At 40.9% G+C, this 12,537-nt stretch overlaps 1 protein-coding gene across 2 annotated transcripts in view; it reads right to left on the reverse strand.

Annotated features, from left to right (window-relative positions):
- Positions 1-4,739, reverse strand: part of LOC146387063 (sodium-coupled neutral amino acid transporter 3-like) — a 35,386-nt gene extending 30,647 nt beyond the window's left edge. For both annotated transcript variants that reach the window (XM_084928396.1, XM_084928395.1), the window contains exon 1: positions 4,225-4,739. The gene's annotated coding sequence lies outside the window, so the exon portion shown is untranslated. The remainder of the gene's footprint in view (positions 1-4,224) is intronic.
- Between the last annotated feature and the right edge of the window lie 7,798 nt (positions 4,740-12,537).

Below are 12,537 nucleotides of genomic sequence, written 5' to 3' on the forward strand. Positions count from 1 at the left end.
TGTTTTCTTAAGTTACAGTCCATTTGGCCTCTCAGGGCCACCGTAGGGTACAGAAGTGGGAGGGTCGCAAAGCTACTCTGCTGACAATAAGTAATTGCGACAATACTGGGAATAAATAAACATGCTTAATAAACATTTTATAAACAAAAAGTTCAGGATATCCTCAACAACTCATCTCAGTATCTCTGTCATCAGAAGTGACCTTCACGAATCATCGACTGGTATCAGACTCCTTTCACAAAGATTTACAGCTTCCTCCAGAGTAAAAAGATGTGGACACATTGACAGCTGAGGTAAACAGCAGCCATCTTAGTTAGGATAAGACACTGGAAAACAAAATTCAGTTGACTGCAATCTGCAATCTACTGACACCTAGTGGTGGTATTTTACACACTGTAATTTTAAGCGAAACGGGTAGGGAACAATTCACTTTTTTTGGTAAGTTATGAGAATGCGGTTTAAAATTGTTTATGTTTATCCATGAACACATCAGGGTCTGTAGTTTAGACTTTATTTATTAATTAAAAACTCTGTTTTGGATTTTTTGTACTTTGTAAAGAACACAGGGATGTGCAGAAGCGTTAAGACTACAGCCACGAGATATACTATGATTGATATGAGATGACTTCTCTTTGTCAACCACTTGCCTGATGATGGTTTAATGCAAATGTTGCAAATAGTGTGTCTGAGTCTGCTTGTGATACCAAGAATGTCTGTTCCTTTCTTATGTACCTGTTTTATTAAATACATGTGCAAACTGGTTTGGTTGCCAACATAGGTTAAAAGACAAATATACAGTATATAAATGATAGAAAACCAGACAGACAACATATGACTTTTTGTCTCTTCACAAACTTTTGTTGCTCAGTATCTCAAACAGCAGATTGGCAAGGGACTAAGCAAAGAGGACAGCACGTACACAGCAGAGGACATCATCTATATAATGCCTTCCACGCAGACATCCCTCATCGCCACACTTTTCAATGCCAGCTCAGTCTTCTCTTTATCATTTGTCCCAAAACAAAGAACCATCCTCTCCTGGCATCTGCTACCCGTCTCTCTCCTGTTTCCTCCTCATCACATGGTGATGCAAGTGTGGGGGGGAAAGAGTGCATTCATTCAGCTGGAAGTACAACTCACGCAGTGTGTGTGACCACCAGGGTGGATATTGTACTGCTGACCATGTCACATGCCACAGCACCATGAAAGTCCAAATCCCAAATGTCCAAATGACGGAGAACTCCAGGGCACAGTGGGCATACAATCTAATCAGATCAATGTAAGGCTTAAGAATGAAATCCCTTATAGAAATTCACAGAGCACAGTGGCCAGTGATGGAAAATGAGCAAAAATGCAGTTCTAGGAGTAACATACTCAGAATTTAGGGGCTTCTAAGTTGGACAACTGGTAAGATTTTCCTCTGTGTGTCCTACTGAAATGTCCTTGCCAATTTAATAAAACCCTGTGATCACCTAAAGTCCACTAACAGAACTCACTGGCAGTGGTTCTCAAACTTGATACTGGGAATTTGGGGGGAAAAAATCCCACAGAACAAAATTATTTCCATCTTTGTGTGGTCCTTTTTTTTTTTTTTTTTTAACTAATGGTTGTTTTTTTTTACTCTTTTCTGAACAGCTTACAAGTCAGAAATCAGGCATTCACCCAAAGGGGTCACAAACAAAAAATAATGAAAAAGAATCCACATTAAAAACCAATCAATATATTATTATACACACAGCTGCACCTTTCCAAAACCAGGCATGAATTTAAGTAAATATAAAATTTCAATTAAACTGGCAGTGCCTCATATAAGGCATTGGTTTAGACTCTTCTCAATCCACTCTTAATTACTTAGTTTGGTATAATTATTTTTCCCTTCTTAGAGCTCATCTATTGGGCTGGCATTTATCCCAAGTGGTCTGACCTTATGCAAGCTGTAAATCATCTAAAATACCCTTCAGGACATGTGCAGGTAGTTTTCAATAAACCTGTCTGCACTTTGAAAATGCAGTAATGCCATGACTGATGACACCTTTACCACAGGACCTCCTTGCCTATGAATGTAAGTCTACATACTATAATGAGAACTAATATTAACTATAGACTAATGGTATATCTGATGTACATTTGTAGTCAATAAGGTGAGAAGTTCCAGTGTAAAGCATGTGCACTCAAAACACAACAAAGCTGTTATGTCCCATCATTTTACCAAGAATAAACCCATGAAACTCACAAAATACAGAACTGATCATTAAAAGGCAAAATGGATATCTATTTGTGACTGTGGAGGGGAAAGGGTTAAGCAAATTCTTTAGTTTATCCCTTTCTTTAAGACCAAAATCAAATCTCTCAAGACCAGACAGTGGCTCAGGTCCTTTCATAGTTTAATACTATTGACAAAGTCACCGCATGGTGCTGCTTTCTTCTCACGGTGAACTACATTGCCTTCTAAGACTGAGAAATCCCTCCATGTTTTCTTTTCATTCTTGCACACGTAAACCAATACTTCTCCAGGATCTGAATATACTTCTCACAGACGCAGAGCTTTGATCATATTAAACAAGAACTTAGTAAAGTCCTGTGTCTGCATCTGATCTAATAATGGAGAGAAAAAGAGGGCGGTGAAGGAGTCGTCAACATCTCTGATCCAATAACTAGAGTTTGAAAGACAAGAAACACAAATATTGATAGACACTTGAATCACTTTACAGTAGAGGACCATTCAGAGGTGTGAACGGAGGCCACGAACACATTTACGCGGCGCTCCTCATTCTTTCACATTTGTCTTCTCAATCGATGTATTTTATAGTCAATCTGAGGGGCAGTGACATTTACATCACAGAGTCTTTTCAACCTCCATTTCAATAATCAGTGCTGTATGCATGTATGTGCACACGTGCATGTGCTTACACGCACACAAATACAATCTGACCAAGTCAAATGGAGGTTTTTAATCACACAGCAGCTCAAAAGCTCAGCACACACAATATCACCGGGGGCTGGATCAATCTGTTAACAGTGTGATTTAATTCTGGGATGGGGTGGGAGACTGCCCTCACATGGACCAGAAAAAGGAGTCAGTCAATTGTAACATCAGTGGCCAAGTAGGCTACACATGAGCTCTTGACAGCCTGCTCCAGCCTGCCGAGTCCAGCAGTCACAGTTTCACCTGCTGCCCTCAAGCCCCTGAAGTGACTCATCATGGAGGAGAGAATGACTGAAGACTTTTCCTGCAGGTCACCCCAGAAGACCTGCTGCTGCTATTGAGTTATTAGAATTTTTTACACAAACGCTTATAGTATGGATTAATGCATATCCTTAATATCATTCTGTGCACGCATGATAGAAAGTATCCATATCGTGTTAAACAAACAGAGGTAATGCACATGTGTAGCACAGCCCAAAAACATCAGATACAGAGTTATTACTGCATATATGCATGTGGTGTGCAGCATTCTCTGTTTCCCCACTTCCTCCTCAGAATTGGCATGCAATCAGAAGTGTTAATTATGCCTCTCAGGCTGGCAAAGATCACCAAACACCAGGACCAGATGGCACCTGTAGCCACACTGTGACAGTGCGAGCCAGCTGTGGATGCCTTGCAAGTTTGACTGAAATATATAACACACATCCAGATTAAACAGCCAGAACCTGGAAAATCCAACCTAGTCACTAAAATCTAAGGCATTAAAACGCAATTCCTAATCCCGACCGCCATATATATGCAATAAAAATAGAAAAATAATCAGTGTAGAGTTTAGTTGGGCTTTAAGTTTGCAGTGGCCATTAAAAAATAGAGTCAGGGAATTTAAAGTGAATACCCTCCTTTAAAAAAATAAATAAATAAAAATTCTCCCATTTTTTGCTGGTGGAAAAAAAAATCTGTCTTCTGAGAAATATGTATGTAGTCTGTAGTTCTACGAGGATAAGCCCTGAGGAAGAAAGTAGCCTACTTGGGGAGTCTGTGTAGCCCAAAGGGTGGCACAGGATCTCAATAGTAATGTCATCTGTCTGTTGCATGTTACTTGAATGAAAGAACCCAACAGCGTCATCGAGCAGCATATTCATGTTCTGTATGTGCATGCACAGAGAGCATCGTTTTTCTTTTACCTGAGCGAAGTCTAACATTTTCATCTCTAGAACGTGAGAAAACACGCTCGTTGCTAAGTTTAACACACCGAGAGGGCTACAAATCAAGGTTACGGCAGATTTCCATTGCCTTACCAGAGAAGTACCAATGCCCTCCTCCAACTCCAAATATCTCCACACGAATCCTGCCTCCGCTCGCCTCTGCCTGCCTGCCTGCGCGTTGACAGCTCTGTCCCGCTACGTCCGACCGCCTTGCCTCCCGGCTGCCTTTCTGTCATGTGTTTCCCGATGAATTCTTCTCGTAATCTTCTCAAAAGTGGGATGTGAAGAGTGTTCGGGTTCCGCCTACTGCATGCACAGCGACACAAATCAAATTCTTGTTGTGTATGCTGCGAGAGCGCGCCGGGTCGCGAGACACCCCCCTCGTCCTCCTCCTCCTCGTGCTCCTCCTGGACTCTGTTTGGCACGCACCTTTAATCGCGCGGAAATGATGACCAGCACGAGATGGGTTAAAACGTCACACCCGCTGGCATTAAGATGTTGTGGATACACGGTGTTGGTTGTGGTTTATGTTTCATGTTCATGCATTTCTCATCACCGTGCCTGCGTGCGCGCGGTGAGACAAAGATCGTGAATGAACAGAGGGAGCCGACACATAGATTTGTTTACTCAATTTAATTGCGTCTCCTTTAATTGCCTCCAAAAGAAAATATAATGAATTTTTAACCAATTGCAGCGTCTCCCGTTTGAAACGCCATCAGCAACGTAAAACAGCATCCTCGACTATTTGCCACCAGCGCTGCTTACGCACACGGTCGACGCAAGCGCTATTTCTAGGTCACCGGCAGTAGCGCGTTTTGATGTCACACGGCTCCGGGGATCGTCTCCTTTCTCCCTCTTCCAGCTCACGTTCACAGGATAGGTCACACAACCACCTGAGGTAAAATTAGACGAGGTGCCTCTTCCCTCGGATGTCTCTGACTGTATGTGTGTTGGTGATTTACTGGGGAAAAAAGACTAATTTATGGGCAATTTATATTAATTTTCTAGAAACTTTAAATGTATTTCAAAGTCTCTCCACAATAAACGCCATGCAAGCCTCCATTTTCTTTGAAGCTGTACAGCACTGAGCCCTGACCTTGTGGAAAAGACAGGACGTTTAACCCCACTGTGCATCTCCTCTGGGGACGACCCAGTGGGGAACAGCTACCCATAGAGGCAAGGGCCAGAGATGCTGAGAAAGTGGCTTGTGGATCCCAGAAGGTCAGCAGAGGAGCGCAACAGATGTATGCTATGGTACATCAAAGAGTGAACCCCATGAGTGTGTGCATCAATGTATATGCTTTAATGTGTGGTTGAACTCCAGAGAACTGTCTTTTATTGGTTCCCTTTCCCATAAATGAGGGGCTAGTATATTAACTAATGAGGAGGAGGCAGTGGATGCAAAGGAGATGCAGCCACTGATTCCAGAGGGACAGCAATTCATTTAGCTCCCTCTGTTCTTCCTTCTTTTAAGGATGTGGTCTCACCTTATCTGTCTGCTAACAAGATGAAGTGCACACAGTGCTCCGAGAGCGAGGTGTAACCATAGAAACTGCTTGTGCCAAAGGTTTGTTTCACATGTTAGATGAGCACTGAGAAGAGATACTAATGCAATTAACCCAAAAGTATGACAGTAATTAATTCATCTCAGCCAATCCGAACAGAGAGAGCAATTACATGGTTAATTATAAGGTAAGTCATTAAATAACCGCACTGAAATTGGTAACAAACACAGCAGAGCAGGAAATAGACTGGTTCTTACTTGACACTTTTCAGCTCGAGCACTGAAAGCACTTTATACAACATGTCTCATTCACACAAGCATTTTCTACAACTAACTGCTTTCTATTTAACATTCACACTCCAATGAACACATCGAAGAGCAAGTTGGGGTTCAGTGTCTCACCCAAGAATACTCAGGCATGCCACCTGGAAATTGGAGCAGCCAGGGATCGAACCACCAACCTTCCAATTCGCTGCTGCTCAACCTCCACAGCTACATCCAGAGGTTTAAACAAGTTTTGGAGACAGTATTCCACGGACATCCTTTCAATCAGCACTGACTAAGCATGTGGTTACTACCAGCTATGCTCAGATGTCATTTGCAGTCTAAAACCTTCCAGCTTAAATACTTGAGATGCATATGAATTGATAGGTTGCAGTTATTTGCTTTTGGCTTGAAGATAACTTGTTTTGTTGGCAGAAAAGCTCCCATCAAACAGCAAATAAGAATATCTTCTGGCTGCCTGCATTCTTTGTCTCTCTGGCCAAAGTTCACAGGTGAACTTGGATCAACAAATTGTTGTTTTGGCTCAGACACCAACAAGCATCACACAGACTAACATGGTAGTTTTTTCACAATAACAATAATAATCAAATAAAGTGTATTTTCCAATTAGCGAGATTACAGTACATTATAAGGAGCTTAATCAGATTCTGCTTTTAAACTATGGAGCTGTCACAGTTTGCTCACAGGACTGAATTGAAAAAGTTCAAAGATTTTAATGAACAAATTCTGATTAATCACAGGTGAGTATAAGCAATAATTCAAAGTTACAGAGACTGATCAAGCAAAGGGTTTCAATCCCTAGTCCATAAATCACAAAGGTCATTCAGCCTGTAAATGTTCACCGTTTTCACAGGTTGCGGTTTCTGGTAAGTTCTCATAGTCTCTCACAGGCAAGGATACAGGTAGGGATTCAGTGTTTTCCACAGACCTGTGCACAATTAGCATACTCAGATTTCACATGTTTGAATCCAGATGACTCTTTCTTCATGTGGTCAGGGAGGTTTCTGTCACAAAACGGCTGTGTGCAGGTAAGAGAAGGACCCAAACGCAAACTTGCAGAGATGAAAAGTAAACAAAAAAAAAACACAGCTTTATTGCTGGCGTGGTGGGACACAAATCTAAACTGGGAAAACTAAGGCACAAGGAGACACAGGGAAAATCACCGCTATGAGGGAGACTACAACACTGACAAAGAGAAACACAGGGCTTAAATACACTGAGGAACAATGAGGGAACTGAGACACAGAAGGAGAGCACAGCTGGGAGTAATTAGGCTGGACGAGACAAGGGAAGCAAAACTAGAAACACTGACATGAGACACAGACCTTCAAAGTAAAACAGGAAACACACTGACTGAACTCTAGACATGTAAACTTAACAGACTGGGGAGACAGAACATAGGGACCTGAAACATGGGACAGAAAGACACCACGTAAGCACGACATGCAACACAGGAAGCCATATAACAAAACCTAAGAACTATAACCACAATAACCATAAACAAACCTAGCGTAATAATAACTATAAAGATCAAAACAGCACAACCCACATGAACATAATGAACTCACAGGGAAAGAGTGAAACTAAACACATTTAACCTAGGAACACAGGACCTCTCCAAAATAAAACATGACTACATGAACTTGACAACAAAAGACATGCAGACATGAAACACATAAAGGACAAGGGAGACTTAACACAGGGGTAGAAAACACGAGGGGAATCTAATAAACAAATGAACTTAGATAACCTAATGAACTTAAACATAAACCATAAACATCAAAATAGACTAAAACTCAAAACGCTGGGTCAAAAGACCCAGGATCGTAACAGTTTTACACAGGTAAGGCAGACTGGCACAACCAATTCAAAATCTGCAGCAGAGGAGAGTCAATATGGTAAATGAATAGAATTACTGCGCAACAAGAAAACAAGCTTCAATCACCAGGAGATCTTAGTGTCAACAACCCAGCAAGAAGAGGACGACCAAGGTCATATACTGTAGGCAAGTAGAAGTGGAAATCAGCTGTGCCAGGAGAAACTAGGGCAACCATAGCCATAGCTGTGAGGAGGTAAGCACCGTTAGCCCACACACAAGCCCAACAGACACAAACAGAGTAGAGCATATAGGGGGGAGACATACAGAGGGTGAGTCAGGACCTGGGAGGACTGGGGGATCATGAGACTAATACAGGTCAGAAGAAACAGCTCTGACCAAGAAGCCATGCACTAATTCTATTGTCAACCATTTAATTTCTGATTTTAATGCATGTTCCTTAGAAATATTTGCATGAATGTGTCTGCTAGGTGGATTTAATTTTACATTATAAGACGTCATAGGGGAGGGAAAATGCCTGTATTGGACAAGTGATGTTGAAGGTGAATTGCTGGGCAGAAGCATATGTTTAAAACGTTAAAGGGTGTTTTCAGAATTTTTTGTTTGTTTGTTTTAAATTCCTAATCATTTTGTCAAAAAGCAAAAAAACAAAAAAAGAGGAAAAACACACACATCTTTGTACATTTTGCAACAGAGAAACAAAGCAGTGCAGCCTTGTGAACAGCTTTGAGGGGATTTATGAAAACAATGGGCGTCTGGGAGTACTGAGAGGTCAGGAGGAACATGTTTGACGTATATCAGCTCATGACTTTGGTAACTGGAGTAAATAAGCGGATTTAGACTTTAAAGTCACAGAACAGAAAAAAATAAGGCACATTGAGACATCGAGTATTTTACAAGGAGCTTTCCTCACAAGTCTGGAGCAAGATTTCTTTTTTCTTTTTTTGCCTCCTGTCAATCCTCCACAGCACCACAGCCCCCACCATCTTCATAATTAGGAGAACAGGGAGAAAACATCTCATCACAGACCAGTAAACCCATTCAGTTAACTTTGCAGGATTGAAAGATGTTGCAATAAAAGACAATTAAGATCAGTCTACTGATGCATTCATCATTTGGGAGAGAGATTCCAGTCACTGTATGACTATCCCTGAAACATGGCCAACTCGTGGATGAGCAATAACCGGCCATTGCTGTGGAAATGATGTGGTTATGCAATTACCTGAGAGTCGGTTTCGGTGAGATGATTCTGTATGTGGGACTATAGGCCGTCTAGTAGATCAAGTGAATCGAGTGTGACGATGATTCATATTTCTGCTGTGTGAACATCAGCTAACACTGGCAACACTTCACATCGGGCTTTGGGGGCTACAGACATGAGTCAGTGTGTAGGTGTTAAAGCGGATTACATGCCAGCTCAAGTTGATTTACATGAAGAAAGTAAATAAGAAGGAAGAGAAAATATGATCCACATCAAATATGGCAGCAGTCATTCAACTAGATAACTATTTTTACTGCAATTTAAAAGCAGCGATTTCCCTTAAGGATCAATTTATGTAATAAGAAAAAGCTCGCTGACACATTTTAATGCAGAGTTGCTCATTTTGAAGTGCTCAGTGAAGCTTAAATCTTGCATTATTTACATTCCCAGTAAAAGATGAACAAATACTGATGAACAGAGCAGATGTTGTGGGTAGAACTGACTGTTGTGCCAAAACTTGCTGTACCAAAACGTTGTTTCAGACATCATAGTCCATTTTTAATGTAAAATAAAAATAAAAAACAGGAAAACACAACAACAACAAAAAGACAATCATCAGTGATGATTAAGCAAATGTTCCAATGTTTCCAGAAGTAGGAGGAATATCTTGTGTTACCTAAAGTAGGTACAGTTAAGAATATTATGACCACATTTTCAGAATTAATTAATCAGCACCCAAATTTTTGCACAAAATTTCTAAGCATGGCATGAAAGGTCATCACAAACATTTGGTTTGCACTTATTCGTCTTGGAAGCTTGAGCAAGATCCTGAATGCATCATTATATGCCACCTGAAGCTTTTTACTGTAAGTGCATGTGCTGTATATAGTGGAGCACATCAGGCTCTAAAAGGAGCTATTGTGGATGCCAGCTTCACATGTTTGTGCATGCAGTGTCGCTGCACGTCGTCATCATCTACAGAAAGAGATCGTTACTGATGATGCGACACGGATATCTAAGAGAGAAACTGTGGTACTGCGTGAGGTGTGTGGTAGGTGTGACAGATGAGTTCGAGGTGGGGTTGGACATACATCAGGGATCTATTCTGAGCCCCTTCTTGTTTGCAGCGGTGATGGACAGGTTGGCAGATGAGGTCAGGCAGGAGTCTCCGTGGACTATGATTTTTACTGATGACATTGTGATATGTAGTGAGAGTAGAGAGCAGGTGGATGAGAGCCTGGGGAGGTGGAGGTATGAATTTGCAAGATAAGAGAAATGAAGTTCAGTAGAAGCAAGACAGAATACGTGTGTGAATGAGAGAGAGACAGGTAGAAAAGGTGAAGATGTAAGGAGCAGAGGTAGTGAAGGTGGTAATGGCAAGAACCCAGGAGATGGAGCTGGAGGTAGCAGAGAAGAAGCACATAAATATAGTTTTGTTTTTGTCTGTTATATTTTTTAAACAACCCCCTTCAGATCGTATATGCACAAATCGCTGCCGTGTTTATTTTTAGAACCCAACTGACTGTCTGTGGTTGATTTATATTCTTGAAGCCCATCTGAACAAATTTGGGCTAAAATCTTTGACAGTACTGAATCCAGAGAAATTGGCATATGGTTTTCTATTTTACCAGTTTTGTATTTGACTATAGGCACATGTAGAATAGTTAACATGGAGTAAGGTAGGAGGACGTGCACTAAAAATCCACCAAAGGAAGTAAAACTGAGATTGTTCTGCTGGCAAACTAGAGGCATCCTATTTCATATATGCATAGATACAGATCTGTAGATACATATTATCATAGAGCTGTAATCAGTTAATAATCAGTTCAAAACCAGCTGTAAATGTTACATAATGGCCCAGTAAGCTAAAATAATCAAAGAATTTCAGAAGCATTTATCAAGAGGAGACATCTGTCATACCAGAGGACCGCTGTTTGTTGTTCTCTCAAGACTTCAATCATCTGAGAAAGTTTTTACAAAACAAGTTTGTAGAGTGTCCCCTCTTCTACACATGCAAACACATACTTGGGCCACCTGCCCATCCTTCAAAGACCCTGCATTGCAGACAGTGCTCTGCATGACAGAGAAATGTCCATAGCATTATTCCTCTCTGCAGGAGGAATTCCCTGAAGGACAGTCTGTTTTTTTTCCAGGAGGGAGCTGAAACACTGAGGCCCAAACAGGGAACAGGGTCCGTGTGCAAGACTGAAGGCAGCAAACATTAGCAGAGGGGGGATCAAAAATGTGCCTTTCAAATTACCAATACATGATACCAATAAAATTTAACAAATATTTTTGCTCTTTCCAAATCTTTTTTCTTTTAATATTATGATTTAAAAAGAGATGCAGTTAGAAATTCTGATGTCACACAGACTTTGCTCCAAACCATTCATATGGTCAAGTTATTTCTTAACTTATTACACACAATCCAGCTGCATGTTTGAGAGAATCGTTTTAATGACCAAAAGCCTGTGGCAGAGCCAGTGAAAATGAAAGGCTCAGAAGGATGTTTGTTGGGGTGAGTCCCAGAAAATCTTCTGCTGGGATGATCTTTGCGTGATTGAATACCTCATTTCATTAACTTGTTAAACTCCTCAATCGATTGTATCTGCACAACATATTCATCCATTAGCAATGCATCAACACAATGCAGTCATAATATTTGTACAAAATGAATATAACAGATAAAAGGTAAAAGAAGAAAATCATTGCTAAAAGTGTACTGATTTTAAATGTATAAAACAGCTTAAAATGCTTAAGATTTACTTTTTCTTAGTTAATAACACTCAGACTCAATATAATATTGTGACGACCCACTGCACCCTGCCTTCCTTTTGGCTCGTGTGTGTCTTGTTTGCAGGCATTGGAGAGGCGGGGTTCCCGTCTACAATCAGTGACACTGGCAGCACCTGGGCCAGCGTGCCAGGACTCTATATAAAAAGCCTTTAGGGCAAAGTTTGGGTTGGCTCTGAGACACCAGGTTGGACTCTGGCTGCGTTAGGTTTGGTTTTTGCTTTTGACACTATTTCATGCATCATCTTCCACTCATCCATTCCTTCACACACTACTGATGGTACTGATTACACACACCACTGTTTGATTTTGACAGTAGGGTTTCTTTTCTGTTTTATTTGTTTTAAAAGAATAAAGCAGCTTGGAACACATTCCTAACCATGTCTGGGGTTTTCTTTGTCATGACCGTACGGCCCGGTTCGTGACAATATCTAAAGAGAGGTTATCAAATCCATTTTGGGGGGGGGAATCCAAAACATTCACAAGGAAACAAATAATATGAAATAACACATTTTATGAATGCTGCCAAATAAATGTATTAGCTTATTCTAAGCTATTGTGTGGATTATGAGTTCCTCAGATATTGAATTCAGTTGTGCTTTGTTTGGACAGCTGGCCTGGACACTTGAACAACTTGCCTGCATGAGACGAGCGTGTTAGCAGTGTGGGTTCTTCTGTTTGAAAGTCATTTGTTCTGAGTGTAGTCTTAGATGTCTTTCCTTTTAGATCCCCGAGGAAAGGAACAAAAACACTTCTGCCGTAGACAAACATGACAATGTACAGCAT

Source organism: Perissodus microlepis, chromosome 5, assembly GCF_051167445.1.
Source record: "Perissodus microlepis isolate ML-2025 ecotype Zambia chromosome 5, ASM5116744v1, whole genome shotgun sequence".
Taxonomy (NCBI): Eukaryota; Metazoa; Chordata; class Actinopteri; order Cichliformes; family Cichlidae; genus Perissodus; species Perissodus microlepis.